A 12326-nucleotide genomic window follows, 5' to 3' on the forward strand; every position below is an offset into this window, starting at 1 on the left:
GATAGGATCAAGAAAAAAGTTTTGATGTATCAGACAAGTATTTATTAAACACCTGTTGTATTTGAGGCATAGCACAGATACCATTTTGCTATGTGGTATCTGGATAAATGAAATTCTAAAGGTATAGAAATAAAATAAGGAGCACATTTCTTACATGTTGCCAGTGGATTGGTAGAAGTTCCTATATGATATTTGTAGTACTGAGACTTCTATGTACATATTTACTTTATTTTTTATCCTTGTACAGAAAGCTTGGTAAACTGCTTTGACATCCTTGGGTGTATTCTTTTAGGACAGGGAGAACAATTGCTAAAACAGTTGGTCATTTGCCTTTGCAGGGTCATTTTAGATAGTTTTAGAAATTTTCATTGGGAAAGGACCTATTTAGTTACCAAACTCTAAAAGAAATACTATTAATATTACTATACTTGATTTTTCTGAAATAGATTTTGGGGAGCATATGAACTTTTAAAACAAGACACCTATCCAGACTTGTTTTAGTGAATCTCTGACATTTCTTCCATCTTTATAGCAAGTTCTACTAAATGGTCTCAAGCTTATTGCTAGAACCTTTCTAACCTTATCCTAAAACATCTATCTGAAATTATGATGTCTAATGTGTTTTATGTATTATTAATACTAACATTTCCTAACATTTAGTTTCCCTTGACATATATCAATGACTTGATCAAAATGGGATATTTTTTTCCAAAATAAAATATAACACATCAGATATTAACTTAATATAAATAAAAGCACATCTTTTTTTTTTTTTGAGACAGGGTCTTATTCTGTTGCAGGGGCTAGAGTGCAGTGACCACAAGCTCACTGGGACCCCAAATTTCCAGGTTCAAGTGATCCTCCCTCCTCAGCCTCCCAAAGTGTTATGATTACAGATGCGATATCTCTTTTATGTGTAATTTAAGTTTTTGTTTAGGGGTCTAGTAGGAGTCCTGATAGCCCCAGGTTATTCTCCCTCCATAATCCTTGATCTGTTTGAAGGAAGCAGCAGGGGTGGTGCTTTGTTCTCCCAAAGCCTCACTTAGGTTGATTCCTTAAGTTGGGTATTGTGCTGCTGGCTCTGAAGCACAGAGCTCTTTGATATGTGTATGTATGTATGTGCCTATGTTCTAGGAATGAGAGTGGAGCTTCTAAAACAAGTTCCCTTATCCCCACTGAACTTCTCCTGAACTCCTTGAGGCAAGATTTCCTAGTTTGGGCTTGTGCACGGATTCCTTTCTATTTGGGGAAAACCAAAAGCTTCTATTCCCCTTTTTAGAAATTAGATTTGAGAATCATATTAAAAGGGGTCCACCTTAGCCTATAGGCATTTAAGTCACAAACCACAATGAATCATTTGTCAAGTTAGAACCTGCATTTCCAAATGATGCCTAACCTAGTTCCTGATGCAGAGTAGGCATTCAGCAAATATTTGGTGAATGACAGAGGCAGTAACTTGGGTTCTCAGGACAGTCCTTCATCTAAGAAAGCTTTGTCCTTTCTGAACAATTCACTGCTATGGCAGCAACTAGAGTGAAAGACTAGATCTAATCTTAACCAGTGTGGCTGAGTATAGAAGGAAAGGTGATAGCTTAGGCTAACAGCTATTTTTTAAAAATTATTTTTTTTAATTTTTTTTTTTTTTAAAGGCTAGTCAAGTGAAGCAGCAGGAGTGAAGGAACAAAAGAATCTGTAAGTGGTAGTGATCAGTTAGTTGTAAACACCACTGCACTGGGACCAGCCAGGCTAACAGCTATTGAGGTTGGAGTGTAAAACTGGGTGTTACATTAGGAAGCAAATATATAGTCAATGTGTTTATCAGTGTGCAAGTGATAAGGGGTACCAGATGTCTTATATTTCAGTGCCTGGTTCCTTCCCTCCTCCCACCCCCTTTTCCCAGAAATATAATGGTTATGTATTTGCTTCTGACAATGCTGATTACTCTTTATTGAAAATTTACATGCAAATAACACTATGCCACAGGGTATGGGGGATATAACTGTAAATAAGACCTCTTATCCTCCCTACCTTGTCAGGATAGGGCCCATTTTTTTCAAGCTAAAATTTCCATTTGATACAGTGAGGTAGAGTGGAAAAAAGTGGTTTTAAAAGTCAGATGAGTTAGAATCCTGGCTTTGCTACATAATAGCTGTGCGACCTTGGCCAAGTTATTTCCTTAATCTCTAAAATGGGAATAATTAACAGGTGTTTTAAAGGAGAATGTGAGGGTTAAGTGAGAGCACTGGCAAAGCACTTCATTTTGTGCTAAATGAATGCTGAAACCAGTCTAGTACTAGAAGATCAGGTTCTTCCTTTTTTCTAGCACTTTGTCCCAAGTGGGTGCTCAAATGTTTGTTAGATTGTCCCTGATTAGTAACTCTTTCTAGATCTAGTTGAAGATTTAAATATTCAGATGATGCTGGCTCACTCTGTCCATGCACACGCAGAGGAAAGACCATGTGAGGACACAGTGAGAAGTCGGCCATCTGCAAGCGAAGAAGAGAGATTTCACCAAAACCCAACCATGTTGACACCTTGATCTTGGACTTGCAACTTCTAGGACTCATGGTAGAGTGGAATTCGGATCTCAGAAATAAGAGTACAAGAGAACCTTCTCACTGGGTGGGTGAACTTTGCAAGGTATCTGTGAACACTTCTCAGTGGACTGACTGAATGGAAATACGGAGATACAAAGGAAATGGAAGCTACATCACTATAAAAATCCATTTATCCCCCTAGATATAATGCCAGTATGCAAATATCATATAAAGCATGGTTTCCAGGATTAAATGAAACCACAAATGTGAAAGTGTCATGATAAAAACATAAAATAAGAATCATGTGAAAAAGATAAATAAATGATGCTGGTTCTTGCAAGTGCTGTTGTTCAAGAGTCAAGATTTAGAGGTGGTTTCTTAGATGAACTACACTGGCAAAATAATTGAGAGACTATTTCCAGAATACATCATATCTGCCCACTCTTTCAATTTAAACATTTGTAAACTATTTTTTGTTTGCTTGTTTTGTTTTCAACATCAAGACCCTGAGAACATTAAACTGTGTTTATATTTATTTGACTATCATCACTGAGAGAGTTCTTAATGAAGACTTTCTTGTAGGAGTTAGTCAAGACTAGGCAATTGTGGTTTTGCAGTTCAGCTTTAATGCCTTAATTGCTTTACCTGAATTTATAAATATTTTTCTTAGAAAGTTTTCCTCAAGCTATTGCTTCTTTTATCTTGAATTGGATAAAATGATTCCTTTCCAGAAATGTATTTTTTAATTTTCAATTTTTATGGATACATAATAGTTGTACATATTTATGGTACATGTGATATTCTGATACAAGCATACAATGTGTAATGATCAAATCTGGGTAATTGGGATATCCTTCACCTCAAACGTTATTATTTCTTTATGTTGGGAACATTCTAAATCTTCTCTTCTAGCTATTTTGAAGTATACAATAAATTATTGTTAACTATAGTCACCCAATTGTGCTATCAAACACTAGAATTTATTCCTTCTAACTTTATTTTTTAAAAATGTTTATTTTTAATTATGGGTACATAAGTTGTATATATTTATGGGGTACATGTGATATTTTGATAAAGGCATATAATATGTAATAATCAAATCAGGGTAATTGGGGGTATCTATCACTTCAAGCATTTATCATTTTTTTGTGTTGGGAACATTCTAATTCCACTCTTTTAGTTATTTTAAAATATACACAACTTATTGTTGACTATAATCATCCTATTGTGCTATCGAATATTGGATCTTGTTTAACTGTATTTTTGTATCCATTAACCAACCCCTCCTCATTCTCCTCTACCCCTCAACTACTCTTCCCAGCCTGTGGTAACCACCATTCTATTCATTGCCTTCATGATATCAATTTTTTTTTTTTAAGCTCCCACATATGAGTGAGAACATGAGATATTTGTCTTTTTGTGCCTGGCTTATTTCACTTAACATAATATCTTTCAGTTCCATCCACATTGCAGCAAATGACAGTATTTCATTCTTTTTAATGGTTGAGTAAGATTCCACTGGGGGCCTGGCGCAGTGGCTCACAGCCTATAATGCTGAGGTGGTAGGGTCACTTGAGACCAGGAGTTCAAGACCAGCCTGGGCAAAATAGCAAGACCCAGTGTCTACAAAAAATTTTTAAAAATTAGCTGAGCATGGTGGTGAGTGCCTGTAGTCCTATCTACTGGGTAGGGAGCTGGGAAGATTGCTTGAAGTCAGGAGTTGGAGGCTGAAGTGAGCTATGATTGTGCCACTGCACTCCAGTCTGGGCGACACAGCAAGACCCTGCCTGTAAAAAATAAAAGAAAAAGAAAAAAAAAGTCCATTGTGTATATATACCACATTTTCTTTAACCATTCATCCACTGGGAACTTAGCTTAACTGCATATTTTGGCTTGTGAACAATGCTACAATAAACATGGGAGTCCCAGCAATGTTTTTGATGTTTATTGTCTTTACCAGTCTCTTTTACCCCGTTTTCCCCTTTTGGGAGATCCAGCTCACTCTGGCCTTTAGCCTTTGTGAGGAAGAGGTTCTTACTTACAGGTCTGTGTAACTATATTCTTTCTTAGCTCCATATAGTTAAACTCTTTGAATGCTTAATTCAGCTCTGTGGAGCATCACGTGTATTTGCGGAATACTATTGTACCTATGGTGTGGGAATAAAGGGCTTACAACCAAAAAGGGGTAGAGAAACACCGTGAACAAGTTAAAGGTTAAATGACTGAAAAATGCTTCAAGGCAAATCAGGTTTACAAAACAAGAAAGAGGGAAGGGGAAAAATAAACTACTGGAGTTTTCAGGGACCTGGAAAAGCGGGATGAGGCAAGATTTATCTCATTGGTCCTTATTAACAAGTTATCGGAGGCGAGTATTAAGAGTCAATCCTAATGCGCCGACAACTTCTGTTTTTGGAGGCGACAACCCTGTCCACACTATTTTGGGACACGGGGTCACCGGTCAACTATGGGTCTACGTCCTGGCTTACGAGGCCCTTACGCAATTGCAGCGTCCGCCTTTCCCTCTGGTCCCGCTGGCCCCGGGAGAGCTGGCCCAGCCTGTCCCCTCCTGGCCGGCCCCCGCCCCGGCTGTGGGCCGCCCCACCCCCGGGCCCCGCCCCGCCGCGCCCCGCCCCGCCGCGCCCCGCCCCGCCCCGCCGACTCTCCCTTCGGCGCAGGCACCTGCCTGGCCGCCCCGCACGGCGGGGTCCTGAGGCGCCTTGGGGAAGCGCGGCGATTGGCTGCCCCTCGTGGTTGGAGCTCTGCTCCAGCAGCACTTGACAACCGCAGTCTGCTAGAGGCTGAGCTGAGCGGTCGCCGGCCCGGGAGGGGCGGATGCGAGAAGGACGGAGTGACGAACTGATGGATTGACGCGCGGGCGGCAGGAGGGAGGGCCGACGCGAAACCCAGACCGCCGCCCTCGCGCTCCCGCTCCCGCTCCCGCCCCAGTCCAGAGCCGGCCGCTTCGGGGCCCCGGCCGCCGGCCTCCCAGCTGCGTTCTCTTCCGCTGCTTCTCCGGGCTCGTCCTGAGCCCTCAGGTGAGTGACTCCGGAAGGCGGAGGCGGGGTCGGGCCGCTGCACACCTCGGGTTGCCATGGTCACCCATCGCCTCCGGTCTCCACCTGACGAGGCTCCAACCCCGCGGCGCCGAGGGCGGCGTTTGCAGTCCCGGGAAAGGCTCTTGAGTAGGCTTGGGTGCTGACTGAGAGGGCACGGGGGTCGTGGGTGAGGCTCCGGCACCTCCGGATGAGGACCTGCGGACTGCCGGGCTCGCATTCGAGGCCGCTGCTCCTGGACCACACCTTTCCCTCACTACCAGGCGGGTTCTCGGGCAGGGCGACACCCCTCGTCCTGGCACTGAGCAGAAAGCGAGCGCAAGGTTCGTGCCCACCTCGCCGCTGCCGAGAGGCAGGAGTGGGGCTGACTGCGCCGATCCTTCCTCGCCCCTCGGCGGAGCCGGTGCCAGCACCGAGGGGCGCGCTTGCGTCCCCTTCTGGGCACGCCTTGGCCGGGCGGAGGTGGGGGAGTGGCGGGGCTGGGAGCCGAGCGCTCCCCGTGGGGGCTGAGTTTGGCCTTTCTTACGTCAATGGTCAGTGGGAGCCCTTTGAGGGTCTGGGTGGGGTCAGAGAGAGGGGCTGCGACTGGATTTCGAACCGGGGTTGTGCCGAGGGACGCCTGCGTAGAAGAACGAGAGGTTATAGAACTCAGGGTTACGCCGCTTCCCTTTATTGGGAAGAAAAAGATTGGGACTGTAGCTCTGGGGCGAGGCCTTGGGCAAAAGAGGCGGGGGCGACGGTAGGCAGGGGCGGCATTTGACCGAGGATTTTTTTCTTCTCTGTACCCAGACGTACAGTTAGTAACCACGCGTGGTGACTGAGGGGACTGTTTTTGGCAACTTGGTTCCCTCTGCATAATGGAAGGAGAAGTCTTTGTTCCACCCAGATTCATAGGTTGTGATCCTAATACTTATTTCCCTCTCTTTGTTGTAGACTTACTAGAATGCTTCAAAAAGTTAATGACAAGAAAATTAACACGTAGGTTTTAAAAATACTGTAAAAAATGATTTACAGGAAAAATTCAAGTAGAATATATATATTTTTTTGTCTCCAGGGTTGGCATATGTTGCATTTACATTTTGCTGGAAAGGAGAAACGCATAACAGCCCATTTTCCTTTATATGGCACATTCTCGCGGTCTCATTTAGGAAGATGTAATGAATAATTTTACCTTAGATTTTGGGGGGAGGGTAGATTGCTTCCAACAGGGAAAAAAAAGTACTATACAGTGATGGAAAAGACAAGTAGGCAAGCCATAACAGTATATTGTTAGGTAAAAAACCAAAAACACAAAACACTTGAATTTAGATGCCATTATGAATATGTAAATTTTTTCCTGAGATTTTTAACCTGTGTTTATCTCCCACCCCCCTACTTGGTGGTTCTTTTCTCCCTTGTCATAAAAACCAGTACTTGTAGGAATGTATCATAAGAGAATAGAGGTACTGTTCCATGTTCCTAGTTACATAATCATGTTCAGCCTCTTTTTCTGTTTGTGAAATTGAGTTTATCAGTTACTGAGTGGACAGCATGTGATATGCTTAATATATGCTGCAGTTTGAGAAACACTTTATGAAAATATATGCAGTTTTCTTTAGTAGATCAGTAAGCTGGAAATCAGAATACCTGGATTTAAGATTCCCTTGGCTACTGATTACATTCTTGGAAGAGATACTTACTCTATCCTTGATTCTGATTCTGCATTCTGTAAAATGGGGATAATGTCTGCTATTGTTTTTGTGTGGGAATGGACTCTGAAGTTGAATCAAATAATGCATTTGAAAAGCACTTTGGAAAAAAATTTAAGACATCTATTGATTACCTTTTAATAGAGTGGAGCATTGTCAAAGATAATTAAAAATTTCTGCATAGTCTATTTAGCATTTCTGGGACTAAGACCTTATTTCTTACAGTGGTCTTAAAGGTGCATCCCTACTCCTTGAGGTGCATCCCTACTCCTTGGCTGAAGTTATTTATTAATGTGGTGACATGGAGAAAGGGGTGTTTCCTTCCTATATGTGGGTCAGGATTGCTTTCTTGCTTTCAGTAGGACGTTCTCATAGAAAATAAATCTCACTTGAGTTATGTTTGCTGCTTAATAATCCTCAGTATGGATCATTGGCTCTTGACTAAGGAAAAATAGCTTACTTATCCTCTCTGACCTATGATTTTCAAATTACAGAATTTGCACTGTTATAGATATGTTACAGTGTGCCATGAGATAAAACTGTGGTCACATAAGATGGAACACATTTATGGAATTGTCATCAATTTCACTTGAAGACTTGGGTGAAAAATATTGTTGGCTGCGCATGGTAGCTCACGCCTGTGATCCCAGCATTTTGGGAGGCCGAGGTGGGAGGATGGCTAGAGGACAGGAGTTTGAGATCAGCCTGAGCAACATAGTGAGACCTTGTCTCTACAAAAAATAGAAAAATTAGCTGGGTGTGGTGGCTGGCACCTGTAGTCCCAGCTACTCGGGAGGCTGAGACAGGAGGATCTTGAGCTCTGGAATATGCGGTCGCTGTGAGCTATGATTACGCCACTGCACTCTAGCCTGGGCAATAAAGCAAAACCCTGTCTCCAAATTTTTTTTTACATTAAAACATATGGAGAAGGCAATATTCACACTAATTTTTAAGGCAAAATTCAAAGACTTCAAAAGAAATTTCATGCTTAAGGGCTCCCTCAAGATGTGTTTAGTTTCTTTTTCCCTTAAGTGAAAAAGTTTAGGAACCATTGCTGTAGACTTACTCAGCTAATAAATGGCAAATCACTACATAGCACAGGAAAGAAGATGAATTCTAGTGTCTAAAACTTTGACTGATATTAGGCTCAAGATTATTTGAGTCCTAATTATCCTCTCTTGTTTCTACTCCTGTAAAAGTCAAAAATGTTGTATTGGAAAGGTCACAGAATTTTAGTCAGACTTGGTTGTCTCATTCTTGGCTCTGTACTTATTTTCTCTGTGACCTTAGGCAAATATTTAATGTCTCTGAACATTAGTGTAATAATCTCTAAAATGAAGATCATGGAGTTGTAAGTATTACATGGATAATGTATGGAAGTATTTAGCATAGGGCCTGACACACTGTAGATGCACAATAAATGTTAGTACCTTTTCCCTTCCGCTTTCTGCATATTAGAATATTAATAACCCTTTAAACCCATTCTTAGCAGGAAACTTCATTTAAACTCCCTGAACTTCCATGGCATTTTATTTATTTATTTATTTATTTTTATTTTTTTGAGACAGAGTCTCACTCTGTGGCCCGGGCTAGAGTGCTGTGGCGTTAGCCTAGCTCACAGCAACCTCAAACTCCTGGGCTCAAGCAATCCCTCTGCCTCCGCATCCCGAGTAGCTGGGACTATAGGCATGCGCCACCATGCCTGGCTAATTTTTTCTATATATTTTTAGTTTTCCAGCTAACTTCTTTGTATTTTTCTTTTAGTAGAGACGGATCTCGCTCTTGCTCAGGCTGGTCTCGAACTCCTGAGCTCAGACAATCCACCTGCCTCGGCCTCCTGGAGTTCTAGGAATACAGGCGTGAGCCACTGTGCCCAGCTGGCATTTTATTTATAATTCTCTTATGGTACTCTTTGCTTTATATTTTATGTATATATTTTTTCACACAGGATACTTGAACCCAGGTCTTCAGGCTCCAAATCCAGTGCTAGCCCATGCCTGAGATACTTTCAATTTTGAGACCACTACATTGAATTGCCAAAGGTTACATATTTCAACTAATTTTTCTCCATGTTGGAGTTTGTTTCTGTTCAAGTGAAAAAATAATCCTTACAAAATACCACACACTTCCTTAAAACCTTTCTTTCGTGTTTTATCCTTTTGTTCACCATAGTAGCTTAATCGTCATATCCCGGTATATAGCATGTCTTTAGCACATAGTAAACACTCAAATGTTTTTAAAATGGCTTCAAGCAAGTATTACCACAAGTAGGAGTCTCTTCCTGTGGCATCTTTAACATAATTGATCTAATTGAGCTTCCCGATATTTTTTAAATTATACCTAAAATATTTTTTAAAAATAAGTAAACTTATTCTGAAGAAAATTTTCATACTTCATCCACCGCACAATAGCTCTTGCACAGCATTTAATTAGCAGTCCTTTTGACACATTGTCCTTACCAAAGCAATGAGCTCTGAAGGGAGGAAATTTACATTTGTTGAGTACTGGTCACATGCTTGACACCTGCTAGTAGCTTTTTCTTATTTTACAAGTCAACATCCAGTTGTATAGAGAAATAGTACTGCATGAAAAAGAACATAAAATTTTTATACTATTGGCCAGGTTCGGTGGCTCACACCTGTAATACCAGCATTTGGGAGGCTGAGGTAGGATTGCTTGAGGCCAGGAGTTCAAGACCAACCTGGGCAACATAGACCCAGTCTCTACAAAAAATATTTTAAAAAATTAAAAAATTTATACTGTTTATACTTGACATATTTAATTCAAATAATATTTTTTTCTATGGCTAAGTACCATGTTTTGTGACTCTTCTTGATGTGTTGAAAAAGAGAATGGAACCTCATATAAAATATGAGAAAATTTTATAGAACTGAGCTAAAATTAGAGCCTTCACGTCCATTTTTGGTGAAATTTTGGGATATGCGAAAACAGCATTTCACAAACATGATATAAAGCAACTTTAGATGTGTTCATTGTAAAGAGCCCATATTATGGGATGTGTTGATTTCACTATGTACAGTTGCTGACCAGACCATACCTGGTGTGTTGTATTCTATTTTGGGTGCTTTGAGAGAAAGATTAACAAATATTCAGAGGAGGATGACCAGAATGGTAGGGGATCTGGAAGCTATGTTTTGTGAGGAGTGGTTTTTGTAAGAATCAATTAAACAATGTACGTAAGATCCTAGAATAGTACGTGATAGTTTTGCATTATAAACATAGCAATTAATCCTGTTTTTGAGATTCTACTCTGGTTGGTACCTTCATACATATTAGAACCTTTGAGATATAATTATTTAATTTGTTTTCACTTTCATAGATTTTTTCTCTTTAAAATTAAAAATTGAGCCAGGGTGGTGGTACCTGCTTGTAGTCCTAGCTACTCAGGAGGAAGAGGCGAAAGAATCACTTGAACCCAGGACTTCGAGGTTATAGTGTACTAGGATCCCCCCTATGAATAGCCACTGCACTCCAGCTTGGGGCGCATAGCAAGACCCTATCTCTTAAAAACTAAATAAAATAATTGTATCCATATTAGAAATGCATGGCTCACGCCTGTAATCCTAGCACTCTAGGAGGCCAAGGCGGGAGGATTGCTCGAGGTCAGGAGTTCAAGACCAGCCTGAGCAAGAGTGAGACCCCGTCTCTACTAAAAATAGAAAGAAATTATCTGGACAGCTAAAAATATATATAGAAAAAATTAGCCAGGCATGGTGGCGAATGCCTGTAGTCCCAGCTACTCAGGAGACTGAGGCAGGAGGATCGCTTGAGCCCGGGAGTTTGAGGTTGCTGTGAGCTAGGCTGACACCATGGCACTCTAGCCTGGGCAACAGAGTGAGACTCTGTCTCAAAAAAAAAAAAAAAAAAAGACATATTAGAAATGCATGTATTAACATACAAGTAGTGCATGAATATATACTGGTTGTCAACTATTCAGATAATATAAACTGTAAAGAGTAAAAATCTCTCCGTTTCCCCTCCTAGATCCTACCCTCCATTACAGTCCGATTCCTTTCTTCAGAGGTAACCACACTGAACAGTTGTTATGCATCCTTCCAGATCTTTTTTGGTGTATTTATTTAGACACAAAGGTATCATGTTCTCCCTTTTTTTTAAATAAATGGGCATATTTACATTCGTTCATTCAACAAATATTTATTGATAGTTATTTTTATTTATTTTTATTTTTTTTGGACAGAGTCTTGCTCTGTTGCCTGGGCTAGAGTGTCATGGCATCAGCGTAGCTCACAGCAACCTCAAACTCCTGGGCTCAAGCGATCCTTCTGCCTCAGCCTCCCGAGTAGCTGGGACCACAGGCATGTGCCACCATGCCCGGCTTATTTTTTTCTCTATATATTTTTAGCTGTCCAGATAATTTGTTTCTATTTTTTTTTTTTAGTAGAGACGGGGTCTCGCTCTTGCTCAGGCTGGTCTCGAACTCCTGACCTTGAGCGATCCTCCTGACTCAGCCTCCCAAAGTGCTAGGATTACAGGCGTGAGCCACCGCGCCCAGCCTATTGATAGTTATTAATACATTATTCTGTGATGCACTTTTCCATTTTAGGATGCATAGAGCTACATCAGTGCATTAGTATTCTACGGTATGAATTTACCATAATTTATTTAACAATTCTGCTATTGGTGGGAGTTCAGTTTATTTCTAGTTTTTCTCTGTGAAAAGCAAATCTTCAAGGAACATCTTGGTATGTGTATCTTTGTGTACATTTGCAAGTATTTTTGCAGGCTAGGTTCCTCCAAGTAGAATTGGAAATGGTGAGTTAAAGAGCATATACATTTAAAATTTTCATAGGTAAAAATTTCATGCTGTCAAATTCTGTCTCAAAAAGTCTGTTCTACTTTATATTATTAATGACAGTATATGAAAGGGCATTTACCCACATTCTTGCCGACACTAGATACTACCAGATCTTTTTAATTTTTGTAAAAATAGCAGGCTGTAAATGGTACCTTGTTTTAGTATAAGTGCTGCTGAAGGGAGCATGTTGGTACTTTGTTATAAAACTACT

At 40.9% G+C, this 12326-nt stretch overlaps 1 protein-coding gene across 3 annotated transcripts in view; it reads left to right on the plus strand.

Annotated features, from left to right (window-relative positions):
• The first annotated feature begins 5320 nt into the window (after positions 1-5320).
• The window catches only part of WDR47 (WD repeat domain 47), a 56189-nt gene continuing 49183 nt past the window's right edge, over positions 5321-12326 (plus strand). For all 3 annotated transcript variants that reach the window (XM_069479055.1, XM_069479056.1, XM_069479057.1), the window contains exon 1: positions 5321-5572. The gene's annotated coding sequence lies outside the window, so the exon portion shown is untranslated. The remainder of the gene's footprint in view (positions 5573-12326) is intronic.

Source organism: Eulemur rufifrons, chromosome 8 (genome assembly GCF_041146395.1).
Source record: "Eulemur rufifrons isolate Redbay chromosome 8, OSU_ERuf_1, whole genome shotgun sequence".
NCBI lineage: Eukaryota > Metazoa > Chordata > Mammalia > Primates > Lemuridae > Eulemur > Eulemur rufifrons.